The following is a 14,830-nucleotide window of genomic DNA, read 5'->3' on the forward strand; positions in this document are numbered from 1 at the left end:
ATATTACAAAGTAAAACTTTTTCCACTACCAGGACTAGGTGAGTTTCTGGAGTAGTGCCTAGAAGAAGCACAGCTGAGAGAAGCTTTTCCCATCCGTTTCTATCTTGCCTTAAGGTCAACAGCCATCTGGTCTGACTCACACTGCTTCCCTCTCTTCCACATTTGAGGCTGAGCCATTTGGCCACTCGTGTTCCTGAATAAAGCTGAGAGTTGAATTACAGAAAATTTGGATGATATTCCTAATAACCATTTTAGTATTCTAATTACTAAACAAATATGCTTCTGTCAGGTTTAATGTCATAAAGTTGCCCACAAGTTCATAAAAGGATCATGGCAAATGAAGAATTGCTTAACTTTCAGAATGAGACAGCTCTGCAAAATGCTAAACCCAGTTTTTGAATACAAGCAGCACATGTATCTGAATAAGATCTGCTGATACAGGCACATTCTTGAAGCCAATGTGTCTTCTCTTCCGTTTTTGGTGTATAGATGAATACATGTATATTTAATATATATTTTGACTGTTTCTTTCCATGAACATGCAAAATGTGTGCTACATATTCTACACCACATGGAGAAAACTTGTACTTATGCTAATCTTTCCACTTTGTTGGCAGAATAAATTTTGAAACCTCTGAAGTATTCTTTTAGGAAGAAAAGGCACGTAGCATTCACAATATCACAATGATGAAGCAAAGTATACATTGTATACCCTATGATGTGTACAAATGTATTTTTTCTGAAGATGGTTTCCAAATTATGAAATGCAGCCTTGTGCAGTAATGTGCAGTGCTCTCCTTAGGAAAGAAATACTTGCTATGGAGAACATCGTACATCCCTGGGCAGAGTTGTCGTCAAGGGCTGTTTTGTCCATCTCTTGTCTGTTCTCTGACTTCTCTATGTGGCTTTCATCATGGTATTTTCTCTTCCCAGAAAACTGCTTCTGAGGGATGAAAGTGAAAATGTTTCTTAGGTCTGTTTTGGCCCCAAATTTGGAGGGGAAGGTTCTACCCACTTAGGTTTCTTTATTTCTTGCTGATAATTTTTGCTGACTTTCTTCTTTGTCTTCCCCTTACCTTGCTACTTTCTCAGTTATGTGTGGTTGGTGGCTAAGAAAGGAGACAGGATGCAGAATGAGTAACAACCTCAGATTTATGAAAGCAGTGCCCAGGTCCTCTGACCAACTTCTGCATGGCTTCAAACAACCAGCCTACCCTTTACTTCATGCAGTGGAAAGAATAAAATGTCTTGCTGCACAACATGGGCTGAAGGAGCCTGTTGGAGTTTGTAAGCAGTACAGTGGAAGCAGATGATGGAACCTCAAGAGTCACCTGGATGTGTTATAGGTCCAGGTGAATCCAGCCAGCTGGATCAATGCACAGATGCAGCTAAACTGCTTCACATCCCCTGCATAACCTGAACAGCTCAAACCACTGTCCTCTGGGGGCAGCTGTGTCTCAGGTTAGCAAACTGATAAATCAGGTCCTTCTTCAGGTGAAGAAAATTTGTGAAATACTTAGACATTATGATAACAGAGCTGTTGAAAATATTTGAAATGCTTTTGTGAAATGTGACTAATTTCATTTTGACAGAGAGACAGAAGTGAGCTAGAAACAAGCGTTGAATTTTCACACACATTGAAGATGCTTGTATGTGAAAAGTTGAATTCAAGTCCACAGCTGATTTAAATTCTTTGGTTTTTGAGAGTTCTTGATATCAGATTAACCATTGTTAAATGATGAGCAGAACTGTGAGATTGGATATTAGGCTATATATACTTTTGCATATATAAACATACACTAAATGTATCAATTCAGATGTATGTTCTTTAGTCTTTGGTAGCCCTTGAGGACATTACAATTATGCTGTCCTAGATCAAGTGAAAAAGTAGGGAAAACAAACTGTTTTATTTCTTTAGTGAACAGAAAATCAACCAGAATTTTTCTAATTTCTGGACATCATGAAGTCAAGAGAAATCAAATTAATTGCACAAAAACTGTGTCTGTTTTTATGATTCTTCATTCAGTGGATGAAAATGTAATAGCCATTGTTGAAGGGTATGCAAATTTAGATTCCCAACTAAACTTGCTAAGTGAACACCTTTTTTTTCTTAGGTGCTTAAAAAGCCAAACAATTTTTTAAAAAACCTGTCAGTTGTAAATGGTAAATCCTCAAGTAAAAAAAAAAGTTTTACTGGATCTGACAGCTTCTGAGATTTATAGGCAGTAAATTAAAATCACCCTTTTTCAGAATCATTGCTATTTTTATAGCAATTTTCATGAAGCTAGATGAAAGAAAATTGAAAATCTGCAGCATATTCTCTACTTTTGTGAGACACCCAAAATGTTGCATTTTGTATTTTCGTGACTTTTTTTCCATTATGTCAGCAGGGACAATTTCTCTCACATGCTTAATCTCAATCTTCTAAACAGAAGGCAGATAATTTATCTAAAAGGCTAAAAAGTCTTTGATTAATAACCAGGGGAATTGCAGGTATTAAAATCACCCCCAAGTGACCCCATATTGTTCCACGAATCCATTAGAAACTTATTCTGAATTACAAAGAAAAATTAATTAAAAAGTATAAGGAATACAGAGCTCAAATAAAGTATGCTCCCCTGAGTTCACATGAAGATCTATATGCATAAAAAATGTCATAAAATCAGATTTAATTTACAGTATAATTTTATTCTTCAACAACAAGAGGAATACAAGAACACCAATTTTTATATTTTTTTATTACTACTGAGTTCTTCATAACAAGCCTACCCATTACAATGACTCTTGCATTAATGTCAGAGAAAGAGGGATTAGAGAGAAGAGACAAATATACTTTGGGAAGTTGGAATTGTAGCAATGGGTGAATCCCATCTGGTTTGGTTGAATAGAATAATAATCTGTAATGTTCTTGTCTTGACTTCAGTGGATGAGCAAAACTTCAAATGAGTTGTAAGGAGCTTTACAAATAATTTTTGCAAGTTTTACTTATGTATGTTTTGTCCTAATTTTATAAATATTTTGCTTATACTTGTTTTTCCCAGCCTGTTCACTTTTCTAAGTAGGTCATGACAATTTTCAAATGTTTTTTTAGATGTTTAGAAAACAAGCTAGGTGCCAAAAATGGGCTTGTGTTCCCCATCTCTCCTGTGCCTCACACTTCAACATTACAGAGGTGTGGTTCTCAGCCTTGTTCATTTTCAGGAGTGTGCAATCAAAATGCTTGCCATGCTTCCTTTGGGCCTTGCAGGGTTTGCTCAGGATTTTGCGAAAAATTGCAGACTAAGTGTGATGTCTAATTTGTAAGCCTCTTTGAAAATCCTGGACAGACACCCATGAGTTAAATCACATCATTTTGTAAGTGGCTGTGATGGTCTCACTAGGAAAAGAGCTTGTTTAAATCCACCCTGCTGGGGCATTTCTAAGTGTGAGCCTTTCAGTGCTGTCCTGCACAGAAGGTGGCATCTTGATTCTTGGTCATTAATGCCTAAATATGGTAAAAGCTACCCAAATCCTAAAGAGCCCTAGTGAATAATTAGCTTGAACACTAAGAGCAAAAAATGTGTCTGTTATTTGCAGACATGTCAGAAGTGCAAATACAAGCCAGATGAAAGAATACTGCTGCAATATTTCTGGTGTAGTGTGAAAAGTATTGTGCAATCACAGAAGAGTTGAGGTTGGAAAGAATCTCTGAAAATTCTTTAGTGGAACCCCTCATCATATGTGAGGGCAGCTACAGAGGGTTGCTCAGGTCTAAGTCCACTTAGGTTTTGGATATCTCCAAGTATGAAGACTCCACATCCACTCTGGGTAATCTATGCCAGTGTTTGACTATCCCCACAGTAAAATAGTTTTTTCATATGTTTCAGAGGGATTTCCTTGTATTTCAATTTGTGCTCATTGCCTTTTGTCTTGTCACTGAGCACTCATGAGAAGAATCTTTCTGACTTCTTTATGCACTCCCATCAGATATTTATGTATGCTGACTCCCTGCACTGTCTCTTCTCCAGGCTGGCCAGTCACAGTTCTCTTATTCTTTCATTGTATGTAAGATACAGCAGCCCCTTAATAAGTTTTGTGCATTTCACTGGATTCTTCTCCAGTATTTCCCGTATCACATTTGCACAGCAGACAGCAGTGACTGAAGATGGAGAACCACAGGCCTCCACCAGGTGACATTCCTCTGCCTAATGCAGCCCAGGACACTTCTCACCTTCTTAGTGGCAAGGACACAGTGCTGTTCATGTCCTGCCTGGCGCCCAACAGGACCCCCAGGGCCTTCTGTGCCAAGCTGCTTTCCAGAGGGGTGGTCTCCCATCCTGTGCTGGTGCTGGGGCTGTTCCCAGGCCAGGGCTTTGCACTTCCCCTCACTGAACAGCATGAGACTCTCATCATCTCACTTCTCCAGCTGTTGAGGTCCCTCTGGATGGCAGCATGGCATCTGGGGTATCAGCCACTCCTCCTAGTTTTGTATTGACTGAAAACTTGCTGAAGGTTCACTCTGTGTCAGTGACGAGGTCATTAATGAAGATTTTGCAGCACTGGCCCATTATCCACATCTGAGTACACGACTAGTGCTGAGGATCACAGCCTTTTGAGACCCAAGAAGCAGATATTTGTGTGTTGCACTATGGCTGAAGACCAGGCAAGTGTGCACAAGTTACTGGATGAATTACTGTATGAATTCAACAATTTCTTCCTTGCAAAGCTTAAAGATTATAAACATATATATAGTAACAGCCTGTGTTATTTTTTTGTCAATGCTGTCATTTATGTTATGAAAAAAAGTGGTACTTTGGAAGCATGCTAATTCAGAAAACAAGCATTCAAAATTTGTCAAAACAGGTGCTATTTATATAATCAAGGATTGTGAATTCATTCTCTTTTTTCTTATTTTTACCAGACCGCTCTGAACCCAGAGAAAATTAATTTTCATTCCTTCTGGTGCATGTTATAATTCTGTTGGAACCATGGTTAGAGTTATATGGCATGATGCTTTCATCTTTATACTGAAAATTAATTTGAAGGTGCAGCCCCACTTAAGCTAGACTAAATTGCTGGCACAGTAAGATGTTAATCAGCAGAAGCCAGAGTGCCAGAATTTGGGTCATTCTTAATAATTTAGGATTAGACTTTGTGGCCCATGTGAGTCAACAGCACATTGTACCATCCCAGAAAAAGAAGGTTTGTGTGCCTTAATGAACTTGCTCCTTGCTGCTGAGGTCAGCAATCCTTTCAGGTCATGTTGTTCCAGACGCATACTGCTGGCTGGCTCTAGCACACCAAAAAATGGAGGAAGACTGCAAATTTTACCCAGACCCCAGTCATTTGCTCTCCACTTTCTCCCATCCCTGACCCCAGAAAGAAAAGTAGTACTTTTATTTTTATTTGGATCCATATGCTGAATGCCCCCAGGATATGACACTCCGAGAGGAAGCAAGGCTTCCAACTCTCAGGTGCGAGAAGTATCAGAAATGTGGCATGTCCTGGACTCAGCCTCAGTGCAAATAAATGGCTGAAAAATCTAGCTGTACCTCAATTATTGAGCTGGTGACATGCTAGAATGTCAATTATCCTGAAATCCATCAGAATATACAGTCCACATTTCTGACATCCAGGAAGGCATAGGAAGTAACACTTGCATTCTGCTCACCATTACTTGCAGAGGTTACAGTTACAAGGTTTTGTAAGGAGTCCTCATCAGTTCCAATGAAGGAAATTCTTTCTTTAATTTCCTCAGTGTCAACCCATGGCAGTGTTTGATTGTGGTAACAATCCAGAATGGACCTTGGATGACACTATTTCCCAGAATCTGGATGTGTGACACCATCCTCAACAACATCTTGTGATCTGTGCTCTACTCCAAATTGACTGACTCATTTTATATTATTTAGAATAGGCCAGTCAGGAGCAGGGAATGAATGTGAACAACATACAAATCAGCCATACTTCCTCTTTTTTCACCTTGGCATCAAGGGGAAATTAAATTACTGCAGCCTAATGGGTGCAGCTATTAGGACTGAGAAGCTCTGTGTGGGGAGAAGGAGGCAAACAAAATTGAAACTCCATGCATGACCTCCCCTGTATTCTTCTCTCTGTCTCTTTTCTTTTCCTTATGTGAGAAAGGCTTGTCTGAAGAAGGCAAATCAAACTCAACTTTCAGACAGATAATAGGGTGCATCAGACATTTGACCATCTCAGACACCTATGAATTGGGAAATGGTTGTGGGACAGCTCCTCCTCTTAAAAACTGCAGGCTCCAGAAAGTTGTGAAACAACACAAATGAGGACAAGGACAAGGAAAGTTAAAAGGGAAAGGGAAAGTAGGAAGTTCCACATTCTGATGAGTGAACATCAAACTGACAAAAACCAAATGTTTACTCAAGACAGAAGAGATAGCAGCTGCCTGGAGCATTTTGCTAGGGTTTTCTAAGAGCTAAAAATAATGCTGTGTGTTTTTTAACACCAAGTTAACTACAAAGCACAAAACCATAACTGTTTCAACTGCTTTGCACGTGCTCCCTCCTCACTTTCACCGGCACAGCATCCCTCTTCAGATTGATTTTTAGCTGCTTGCAGACTTGGCTCTTGAGTAGACTCGGTTTCTCGTCCTCGTAGTCATGTTTGTCAGGAAACTTTGAACTTGTTTTGTGTTTCTGCAGCACCACTGCCCATTACCTGGTCCCCAAACAGGCTGCAAGGACAGGCAGCATTCTGGAAAAGTAAATTCCAATAGAATAAAGCCCAGGGCTTCAATGCACAGAATAAAAAGCTTTCCCCAACTGAAAATACAGCCCCAGTTTCTGTATGAAGTCCGTTCCTCTGCAGTCAATTCTTATTATATAACAAACAGTCAGTGGAGTGTTTCTCCTGTATATCAAACTCAGCTTTTAGAAAACCTTGTTCAGATGACTCTGAACAATAGTTATTTACTGGATGTGCCTTGGCAGCCTCCCTCTAAATCAGCAGAATGAAACCGTTGCTCTTTTTTCTCAGTATGGGCACCACTGTTCTTCAGTACCACATAGTCATTTTCCCTACTTATTTTATATTGCTTTTGAATGAGTCTGTGAATCCAGAACCTTCTACCCTTATTTCTTTCTGCAGTTTCAGCATTTTAATCTATTGCACTGACAGTAATATGTTGGCTTTCATTCCAGGATCCTGATTGTGAAAACCCCAGATGTATGAATGAGGGCAGTCACCTTGAGAAGTATCCCCGAAGTCTGGCAAGGAGAGGCTGCACAATCTGTGCTGTACCACAGCGGCTGAAGATTTTGGCTGCCATCCTCTGCGGGGAAACGAAGGCACAGAGATGCTAAAGGACACATCCCAATTTTATAATTTCCTACGTGCTGGAAGTAGGACAGGTAAGGACTCCTTCTAAAATGGGTTCACTTTTAGCACTTTTGAATCCTCCACAGTTTTAACCCTCAACATCTCAAAAATCCTTTATGTAGGACCCTGCCTTAGGAGACAAAGACATTATATCTGAAAGCAACTAAATCCAGGCTGGTGCCTGGCAACACTTTTGAAGCAGTAAAAGCTTTCACTTCAGTATCAGCTAGAAACAACTTGCAAACTTTAACTGCAAGGTAACTATGATATTCAATACTCAAGTATTGACTAGGATGGATTCATCCTACAGTGGGAGCTGCACACTTTGACACTCCTCTTTCTTGGACAAACCTTAGCCCTGTCAAAAGCTCCAAAAGACAGGTATCATGGTATCGTTGTGCTCCAGGAAATTATTTTTTAAGAAGATCCTTTCTGTCTACTTTGGTGTCTGGCCTCAGAGAATTGAAAGCTCTGTGTCCCAACAGGAAGCAAATGATTTGACTTTGAATGGGAGGCAGGACTTTAACTCGTACTCCTGTGTCTGCTGTTGTCTGTTCATTGATGGTAGGTGTCTGGTTAAATGGGGGGTATGGATGAAGATGAAGATGTAAATGTAGGAAGGTGACTCTGCTAAGGCAGTCCAAAAGGAGACTGTTGCAAGTTTTGGTTTTTTACGATACGTTGTTTGGGCCAAGGTGCTTCAAGTGGAAGGCATCTAAATAATCTCTCTGGATTTTCCTAAATTGTATTAAACTTAGGAAAAACAAGAAATACACTTATAAGCAAAGCAGCTGGACAGACTAATTTAATTTTTTGAAAATAAACATACAACTGTAGCCTGGTGCTACTGTGGAAATGGGAAGGACTTTTCTTTCTGTTTTTTGCTTTTCCTTATGCTTCACTGATTTCAATAATACAGTGAAAAGAGAAAATGACTTTACATTTGTCTGCTATGTGGTGCTGGCTCTCTGTGACTTACACAAATACAGGCAGCATTAAAAATGATCATGAACAGGGCAAAATTTAGTGTTGCCTTGAGCTTTTGCATGATGCAGGTTTTACAACTGTTTGATTCACTCAGACAATTACCAAATGTTTTGGTAAACTGTGTATCATGTTTGTACATAAAAAAATGACCAGGCATAAAGAAAGAGGGGAATGAATTACATATAAAACAGACTGAGTTGCTGCTGTGGAATTTTCCAATGCAGCATGAAAATCCTATTAGGATATTTATAGGAGCTGAAATAATACAACTTGGAGCGTTTTCCACTGGGCGAAACAGTCTTTAGCCTTGATTCCTCTTTTTCATGTACTTAACTTTGAGCAATCCCATTTCTGTTCTTCAAAGGAGGTGTTTTAACTTGAAGTGTGTGAGCAGGAAGACTTACATAACACGGATATAGTCTTTTAGGCTCTAGAGGTTTTTGGTGTTTTTTTTTTGTTTGTTTGTTTGTATTTTTTGTCTAGATTCTTTTTTGTCATTGTTATTTTGTTTTGTTTTTCTAATGTTCTTAGTGCTTTGCTGACCTAGAAACTAATTCAGGGGACTAACAAAACTGAATAGCCTTGTTCAATGAACCAGGCTTGCATAAACTCATTTCACACAAGAAGGAGTCAAAGATTGTACAGTACACGTGGATCCCCTAGACCTTTGCTTAAATATACTCTATGCAAATCACAGACTTTGACTTCCTAAATCTGAACTCATGCTAGATGACTGGATGAAGAAAATTGTTTTGTTTTGTGTTAATCCAAAGACAATTTTTGAAGCTGACAGCATTTAATGACAAACAAGTTTTACTCAGGCAAAAGGTTCTGAAAAGTTAAAAACAACCAACAAAGGAAACAACTGGGGTTTTTTATTACTTTTTTTTTTCCATGGAGAATATTCTGTGTAATAGAAGATGACAAAAGTTGACTTTAAGAGAAAGAAATATTTGACCATAAGTTTTAGTCAGTTGTTGAATAATTTTTCCTACCTAGTGTTTTTTTTACTTACATGTGAATTCTGATGATTTTATATTTACTTCTACTGCTTTTGAGAAGCAGTTATACAATCTAATAGACAATTCAAGAGTTTGTATTTTCCTCCCATACAATTAAATGTTTTCCCAAGCATCAGAGGTCAGACTGTACATCAAAAATGCCAGCCAAAAAAGCACAGTGGAAAAGCTAATTTTTACAAGACTTTTTTTTTTTCTTTTTTAAAAGATGAAGGCTGTGAAATGCTCAGCATCACTTTTCTTGGAAAAGAAAATGAAATTCAAGAAGGTGGATCAGGAAAACAGCATTCTCCTGCCACAAGTCTGTATGTCCTGGCATGTATATAGCTGGGACTGAGTGTGATATGTGCTCTGTAACAGTGACACAATTGTGAAAAAGCCAAAACTCTTTTGTGGTGGTTTCTCATGAGATTTTAACAGACACTGGATCTGGCCTCTGTTCTGAAGTCCGATCTAATGTGGACTCCTCTGAGTGAAACACTGTTTAATTAGTCAGGTGATATATTAGGATATATGTTCTCAAGGTACAGATGGACAGGAGCGTGCATCCCTCATCAGTCTCACTGCACATTAGAATCCTGTGCCTATCCATCCTTGCTGCTCCCATGCCTTTGAACTTCCACCATTAATACTTGTCCTCAGTTCCAGCTGAGCTTCCTTGAAACTTATTGCCTAGAGCAAATGTTGCACCTTGAGATATAAACCCAAAATCAGCTTTTGCTCTCTTAAATCATCTATGCATTGATGTATTTCTAAAATCAGACTCCGGAAAGTGAATTCTGCAAATTACACTGTGATATTTTTGAAGGCTGTTGAAGGATTTTACAAATATATTTGGGGATTTATTCCTTACAAACTGTGTAATCTCACATTAAATAGATACTGTATTAAGGCATCAAAGCAACAGCTTTAATCTGTTTTCCCCATTTCTATAGTTTAAGACCTGAGCTTTATCAGAAAGAGCTGCTGCTAATAACAGCCTAACTTTCACTGTGTATTTTCTCTTGTTTTCCCTCCTGCATTTATCCCCCATAACCTATTTAACCTATTAGAAAAGAGTGACAGTTTGGCTGGTGTCTAAGAGAGAAGAAGAAAAAATTCATTTGTTTTGTACAGCCAGTCTACATATCTGAAAATCTGCATTGTGGAAATGGTACCTGCTAATATGGCAGAAAAAAATAACTGATGTTTCCATGCACAATGGATCAGATGGAAGTTAAAAAATACTTTTATAAGTGCATTTGAATGATTAAATGTGTATGTGTCCATGTGTTAATTTATAGATCTTTTTTCCAAGGTTTGTGACAGATGGTACTGAAATTCATGTTTCTGTAGCTGTCTATAAAAGTCATCTTTATACTGATATGATTTTCCCCAGCCCACAGAGCTGGCAAGTAGGGAACTTTGCCCCACAGTTCTCATTTGCAAGGGTGGCAAAGGCCAAATTCCTTGCTTTATAACTTTGCCCAGTACATAGTGGGTCACATTTTGAAACATTTACTGCAAAGCTCCTGGAGCACCTTTTATTCTGCCAGTTTATTTGGGGAAGTTTCTATGGGAAGCATGCAGACCCTTGGCAATGCGGAATATCTTACGGGCTGTGCTTTATGCACAAGGTTTGAAACAGGTGAGCGAGGATTACATATGACGATATGTGAAATGAAAATAAGTTTATGGAAGAACAAAGGGACTTCACCCTTATTTGTACATTCTTTAAAGCTTATGCTGACATATTTCAAACCCCAGCATCATTTCAAAAATACAAATGTTGAGACTGTGTGATTAGAGAAGCAGATCTTGTTTTCTTGTCTGCAATTTTTCTTGCGTTTGGTTTGACTCTAATGAGGGCGAACTTTTGCTCATTTTCTTTTGAGTCTGTTTTAATGGTGTTGTATAGTACCCCAAGCACCTCAGCCATGCCAATAGGGCTTTATAAATAAGTTATTAATTATTATTTGCATGTATTAAAAAGGAGAACATCTTCAGAAGCAAAAAGAATTTTCCCATTTAGAATTGCTTTCCTAGAAGAAGTCTGATTAGTAAAAGGTTTCATGAATATTTAACTGCTTTTAAGATGATTTAACTGCAGTAATCAAACAGAGAAACTATCATCATGGTATCTAGCTCCTCTCTAAAGCTCCACTAGCAAGTTCTCTGCAGGACACAGATGGTCTGTGGGCCAAGGTTTCAGAACCAAAGTACCAATCAAGTAGGAGAGGCGAGACAACACTATTAGTCATTTTGGGGAGTTCATTCTTTCATTCACAGAACTCTGACGCTGGCTTCGCTTGAAAAGTTATAGCCCCTTTAAGAAATACTTTTAAAATCAATCATCAGTTCTCACTGGAACAAAATTTTATATATCTCGAGGTTTCTGTGCAGGAAAAAAAATTCTTTTTTTTCCCCTTTTTTTGGTGAAATCCAGACAGGAAAACAACAAGTGGACTTTCTGCTTTATGACACACAACCTTGTCAATGCGAGAAAGCAGAATAAAGTGCTAATCAGCTCAAGGCACCTATGCTGGAAAACTTCTGTTCTATGCAAATCACTGTTTGGTTCACTAATAAATAAAAAGAAAGATTTAAACAAAAAATTGACTTATCTATTTTGTCTATTACAAAGCTGGTCTATTACAATTATAAAAAATGTGTAAAATAAAAGGAAGGAAAAAGTAACAGAAGAAAATGGTAAAGAAATAATAAAGAATGCTTAAAAATTAGAAAACATTAATTAACAAAGTTAACATATTACAAAAAAAATGCAAGTAATTTCTTTCAGAAACTAACCAAAATATTTTTAAGACTCTGCTTTCAGTGCCTTCCTTCTGTTTGGCCTTCAGTTTGTTCCTGTATACGTCCCATGATAAGTTGCAAGCACTTATTCCTCAATCAGCAAAGAAAGACAAAGGAGCTGATTTGACCTTATAACATGGCCCAGCATCCTATGACCCAGCATCCTATGGGATCAAGGAGTCATAGGTTAGTTTCCACACTGTTGTTGCTTCTACTTGTGTGTGTATCCAGACTCCTGCTCATGGTGCTTTTACCTAAATTAGAGTGGATTTGAATCCAGCAGAATATTGTGAAGTATGGGACACTTTCCATATTGTTTTACTTTAAGGGGTTCTTGCTGTCACAATGGGCACAGACCATTTAACATTGTACTTTGTAGGAGCCTAACCTGAGAGTCTGGATTGAGAGCAGGATAATTTTTGCCAAGACCGCCTTAAAACAAGGCAGTCCTGCCTACTCCAAAGTGGCCATGGAGGATGCAGACTAATGTGCTGTTTTGGAGGGAGTCTTCCCTTTTCTCCTGCTAGATTCTCCTCCCTGCATTGTACTGTGATCTCTGACAGTCAGCAGGACTAGGGCCCAGGCAGCCTGTCAGAAACCTACTCAGGAGGGGTTCCCAAGCAGCTGTCTTGATACCTTTCCTTCCTTTGGGGAAGAATCAGTCATCTTTTTCCAGCCTAAGAGGAGTAGAGTATTCAGGCTGTCTGACCAAGTGATCTAGAAAATTAACTCACTAATTTCCTAAATGTTCTTCAAAAAGCAGCATCACTTACTTTCTCTCTCCCTCTCTCTCCTTCTCTCACTAATAGTCATGTTTTCAACAGCTTAATAATTCAGACCCATTTCTGCAACTTATGGTGTCTTAGAAAAACCCCTATACTATTAGTATGCACTTCTGTTTAAACAATTGCTAATGCTCGCTCTACTTCTTGCTTCTGACATGAGCTGATTTTTCTTTGGATGCTGAAGATGTTCCTCAATTTTGTTTTTTAATTTATCCCTATCATTTTCACTGGCAAGACCCCAGGGAATAGGATGACCCTGTAGAAGAAATGGTGTTGACTGTCTCTGAAGTTTTCTTGGCATTATGGTCTGAATCCCACATTGGCTCTGGATCAGCTATTCAAAGTCAGGAACAAAGAGTACACAAGAAAATAGTGGATATTAAATGATGGATTTTACTTGGTATTGGATGCAGAAGGATTTTTCTTTCTGAAAACTAAGTGTTGAGTCATTTTAGCCTAGTGGGATTCTGATATGCCCAGAAAATTTCCCTGGATTTGTTGTCCTAAAAGCTTTTTTTTTTTCAGGAGGAATTAGTAATCTCATTCTTTCATTTTTAGGTATTTCACTTGCCTAATCTTAATTACCCTTAGCAGAGATCCAGGATGTAGAAGGAAACCTTTGGTAGCTTTCCTGGGAGAGCCTCAAGAAGAGAGAGCTGAGCTGTGCCCTGCAGCCATTGCCTGCTCCTGTATGCTCCCAGATCAATAACTAAAAAGGTGCAAAGCCAGTTGGCCACCAGGGCAGCAGCATCTCTCCCCACTAATGAGGGTGACCTTTCCACCCACAGCTTCACATGACTGAAATCAGGGGAAATTAGTTTACTCAGCCCAGAACTTATATAACTGGTGATGCTCAGGCTGAAATTCCTGCTCATGGTGTGATGAATGCATTGTGGATCTATTTGAAATATTGTAGAAATCAGACTGAAGATAAAAGGACTGCAACTGAACCAGCTAGATCCTCTGTAGTTTCTGACAGACAGGTGAAGAATAATGATGTCTCCAAAGCGTCTGTCCTTCCGTTCGGAGAATTACACATTTAACTGTAAAAAATCACTGCTGCTGAACCAAAGGTCCTGCTGCTTACACCATTTACAAAGGCCCTTAAAATCATGGATGAGAACACAGTTCTGTGAAGAAAGGGAGGCTGCTGTGTGGGTTGAAGGGTAACATTTAAAAGCTTTGCTCATCCCAAAGCAGCCGTGTCACTTCTCATTGGCTGTTATGCTCAAGCTTAAAAAGGGACCTTGAGATATTAATTATTATCCAGTTAGCTATTTAATCAATCTATTCAGTACTAAACTTATATAGTAGCTAGTATCTTTATGGAATACTGTAAATATTTTAAATAAAAATAAAGGGGAAATTTTATGCCAATTTTACATTACCTTATGCAACAAAAAATGTATCATCAAAGAAAAAAAATCAGTTAAAAGTGTTGCATTAAGTTACAAACTGAAATGCACATTTTTTTCTTACATAGGCTTGCTGCTTTCACTTAAAAATATAAATGAGCATATTATTTATTATAAAGGCAAAATGCAAAATAAAAATGGGATTCAAGAAAAAGTGTTCCTTTGTCTTTTTTAATCCATGAAGTCACCATTTTTTAAAGGTAAGTTTTAAAAGGAATTTTTCCATAACTTGCCTTTCAGAAGTTATCTTTTAAAATTTTCCATAGATAGCAAATAGCCTTAGTGTGTGTAGCTGGTAAAACACATGGTGAAGATTTTTCCCTTCAAATACTTTTTTTAAAAAAACCTGCAGGATTGCACAATGCAAAAGACCTAAATTTCTTTAACCCAAATCTACATAAATTATACAAACAATAAATGGTTTTTTGTAACTGCTAGAAAATTTCACCTTTTTTTGTTCTATAGTGTTAATTCCCACAAATTCCCACAAACGGAA

The sequence above is a fragment of the Onychostruthus taczanowskii genome, unplaced genomic scaffold (assembly GCF_017590055.1).
Source record: "Onychostruthus taczanowskii isolate IOZ18803 unplaced genomic scaffold, ASM1759005v1 scaffold4, whole genome shotgun sequence".
NCBI lineage: Eukaryota > Metazoa > Chordata > Aves > Passeriformes > Passeridae > Onychostruthus > Onychostruthus taczanowskii.